The sequence below is a fragment of the Ceratotherium simum genome, chromosome 12 (assembly GCF_057802395.1).
Source record: "Ceratotherium simum simum isolate JZ-2026a chromosome 12, ASM5780239v1, whole genome shotgun sequence".
In the NCBI taxonomy this organism is placed as follows: Eukaryota; Metazoa; Chordata; class Mammalia; order Perissodactyla; family Rhinocerotidae; genus Ceratotherium; species Ceratotherium simum.
In genome coordinates, this window is record NC_141911.1 from 17250866 (window position 1) to 17255401 (window position 4536).

Consider the following 4536-nt stretch of genomic DNA (forward strand, 5'->3'; position numbering starts at 1 on the left):
TGAAATCCTATATTCCCATTCTGAAGATGATATCCCTGTAAGAACCACACTTATTCCATTTAAAGATTTTGGATTTATGAGTGTGGAGGTTGTAGATAGAGATAAACAGTGTGAGAAACATATCTACATGCTTTCTTGTATTTAAGCAGTTGCTTTATTGATGTGAATACTCAATAGCCATTCATTTTACTAAATGAGATATTTGTGTAAATTTTTTTTAACAAGTTTTATTTAAAATTTATTCTAAACACATCAAACATATTCTTTCCTGCTAATCACATTATTTTTCCAGTTAGGTCACAAACAAAATGAAAACCAGAGGTTGTATTCTTGCTTCCCCATCATCCACCCCACAGCTCAGTGCATCTCCCTTTAAGTCGAGCTTCCACTGACTTCAAAGATTCCTCTGTGTGAGGGAACCAGGCATAAGACATAGGGAGAAACAGAAATCTGGCCACAGGAAAAGAACCTTTTAAAATTCTAATCAAAGCATTGAATTCTCCAAACAAGGCAATTGCTCAGTAACAATCAGATCAGACGTGAAATCACAAACATTAGAACTGAAGTCAGACAGCTTACCTTCATGTGGAAAGGAAAAACAGCACAGCTACGACACAAAATCTCACAGCAATTATAGGATCGGACTCTGAGACAACCACAGATCTCTCAGGCCGACCTAGAGTCACTTAATAAAATGCAGTGGACACCATTCTGATGTCTCAAATCGTGGTTGGAATCTTTTAGGGCATAGAAAACCACTTGTATCCAAAGAGACAAAGGGCCAGCTAAGTTCCTTGTTGCTAAACTTACTACATTTATTCATATTTTAATTTCTACAAAATAAGCTCCCTGAATTAACTAACTTGAGCTACATCTATAATATAGCAGTGGGCTTGCTAATTAAACACAATGTGAGAGAAACCCAATTTACTTCACATTCACCTCTGGTATGCACCCAGGACTCAGGGAGTGTCATTAGTGCACTCTTTCTAGGGCCCCATCCCTCATCTGCTAAACGATCACAGTGACAATCATCTCTGTGAGGTTCTGCTCTTCTTTATCAAAGCCCCGTGAGAGGCCACAATTAACCCAAGAGAAAAAACAAAGACAGATGTGTTAAGTTTAAATTATTTGCCCAGATGAAAGCAGAAAATCATAGAACAGTGCAAAAACGTAGCTCTGTCTGTAAAGGGTTGTTAATTCATCTCCTGGAGCAAAGACAGGCACGTGACTGTCTTCCTGGGCTGGCATCCTGACGAATTACCAGAGTATGCTCTTTATGATACAGCTTTCCTTACAAACTTCCAGGCAGTGCTCACTGACAAACAGCTCAGAACGTCCTTTCTAGGCTCAGAAAGTCCTAATGGAAATTATATTTGAAATATTTGATTGTTTGGGGTGCTTTCCAGGAGACTTTTCCATCAATCAGTAAATATTTATTGAGACCCTAACACTGCTCTTCCCACTGTAAGGATACAGGTGTATGCCTAACCACTTAATTCAGACACCTTGTAATCTAACGTGGTGGAAGGGGTAGGGTTGCCAGATAAAGTACAGAATGCCCAGTTAAATTTGAATTTCAAATAAACAATGAATCTTTTTTCAGTATAAGTATGTCCCAAATACTTCATGGGACACATGTAGCCTAAAAATTATTCGTTATCTGAAATTCAAAGTTAACTGGGAATCTTGTATTTTTATTTGCTTAATCTGGTAATCCTAGGAGGGGACAGTGACGGGAAAGGAAAAAGATGGCTTACAGCAGCTAAACAGGAATAATATCATTTATGGGATGTCTGCCTGTGCCAAGAACTAAACTTAAACTCACAAAAGAGGTGTGCATGGGCAAATGTGTTTAATCAAGACTTAATAAATGCCAAAATAAATTATTTTAAAAGAATAAAGCAGTATTATGGGTGAACTATATGTGACTTTGTTAAGTAATTAAGTTGTCATTTATCTAACAGTAGTATGTGTAACAGACATAATCTTGCTTAATAATTAAAAATTCCTCCTCACTGCTACACCAGTAAAGACTTTTCACCAGATAGAGTACCTTTAAAAAGAGCATCTATCCATGTGTAGAGAGATGACAATGATGAGAGATAGGGAATTTCTAGAAGTGCTCACAAGAAACAGGTAATAGCGGACAACCTGAAGAGCGAGTATGGAGAGTTGGAGGATGGGACGTGGGGGTTAGGAGGATGGGGGAGGGCCTGGAACCAAGGCCACCTTCATGGACACATGACTTGTGCAGTCACACAGGACCCAGAGCTTAGAGGGTCCTGCACTTAGTTTAATGCTCTGCTGCCATCATCTTGAAATTCTTAATAATTTTTTAACAAAGGTTGCCACTTTTACATTTTGCACAGGGTCCCATAAATTATGTGGCTGGTCCTGGGAGTGAGTTTCTACATTCTCTAGAAAATGTAGCCTGAGGCAAAAGCACATGTGCTATCACTGTATTGAGGAGTATACCCTAGAGAAACAGGAGCCAGTGCCAAAGGGGAATGACATAGGGAAAGAGGAAAAACATATGGGGAAGTGTTACAGAGCTGGCCTCTATGGCAGCAAATGCAGCTGATGCCTTAGTCTCTCAGGATGTCTTCCAAGAGGCTGTATAAGTGCTACATCTCGCACATATATGTGTACTGATGGTCAGAAGAGAAAAGAATTTATCCTTGGCTTCTTCCTTATCTCTATCTTCCATTAGTCAAAATCCACTACAAAATCCACCATGAGGAGCTGTAAACTCTTCTCACTTAAAGCTAAGTCAGTGGTTTCTCTATGCAGCAACCAGGAAAGCCAAAGCCCCATACGACCAGTCTGGCCAAGTCATAGATACCACATGCCTCTCACCAGTCAGCAAAGCACAGAGGGCTTCTCATCTGTAGCAGCATCTGGGAACAGTGCCAGTGTTACTGGGACACCCCAGCTAGAAAGCAAGGCCAAGCCACAAGTTTGGAATGGTCCAGAAATGGAGTCCCACACAAACCCACATGTCTGCCAACTGTAGAACGGATACATTGTGCTGTATTCAGACAATGAATTAGTATTAAGCAATGAAAATGAGTACTACAGCTACTCACAACATGGATATAACTCATAAATAATGTTGAATAAAATAAGTCTGACACAAAATAATACCTTTCCCATGACCCACTCCTAAAGTTCAAAAAACAGGTAAAATTCAAGCATAATTTTTAGAAATCCATGGTGAGTTGAAAAACTATGAAGTGACTACCATAAAAGTCAGGACAGTGGCTCACTTGAGGAGAAGGGAAATATCAATGATTGGGAGAGGGTACTGGGGGTACTTCTGGGTCTAATGATGTTCTTCTTGTGGTGTCCCAGAGACAAAGCGAGGAAGGCAAAATAGAGGGAAGGGTCAACGATTCCAAACGCTGCCGATAAGTCAAGTAAGATATACTTTACTTACAACCATTGAATTTGACACTATGGAGGACTGTGGTGATCTTGGATTATTTGAAGTGAAGTCGAGAGGGAGAAAGAGAGGAAGAAATAGGAGACAGCTAGTATAGAAAACTCTCTTAAGAGGTTTAGTTGTAAACGAAAGGATAAATGTGGGGCTGTTAACTGGAGACGGGAAATGTTTATTTTTTTAAGGTGTGAGGTGAGAAGTATGAATCTGCTTGTATACTTAACGGGAATTATCTAGTAGACAAGGGGAAACTGACAGAACGGAAAAGAGGGAAAGATTGCTAGGACAACGTCTTTGAGTAAGCTAGAGATGATGGGATCTTGCGCTCAAGCAAGGTGGCAGAAGGAACGTGCACAATTCCTGCGTGGTTGCGGAAGAGAAGGCAGAGTGTAAGTACCCAGATGCAGGTAGTAGGTAGCTGTGGTCATGGGATATTGTAGAAATTCTTTCCTATTATAAAAATAAAAGCTGAAGATGGGAATGAGAATGGGGGAAAAATGTTAAGAGTTTTGCAAACAGAGAATGTATGAAATAGTCATCTAGGAGAGAGCAGAAGAATTAAAATACTAGGGAAAAAATAGTGTGATTGCCAACAGCACTAAGGACCCACTTGAGATTATGGACCACGATGTAAATTAAACACAGACAGCATGGCTGCATACATTTCTCCAGAAATTAGCAGATGCAAGCATAAGCAGGCAGAAAGTAAGGAAGGAAGGACTGATGACTACTGAAAAAGTAGAAAATTGCATAGCACTAGAGCCTCGTTTCCAGAACATTCTCAAATTAGAAATGAAATTTTGGACTCAATAGTAGCAATTAAATATAAAAACAAGAAAGGAAATCATCATGTAAACTAATATAAACTAGACCAATAAAAAGCCACACTTTGATAATTTTTATAAGGTAATATAATTTAATGGTATTCAGACATTATTGCAGGATAGTTGCTAAAAGGAAATAAGAGTCCTAGAAAAAATTCTGGGATCTAAGAGTACAGCATATCAGTTCTCTCACTGATTTAATTCATGATTCCCAACATCTAAGGAGAGGATTTTCTTCCCATAAAACAGAAGACTAGTAAATTTGTTCTT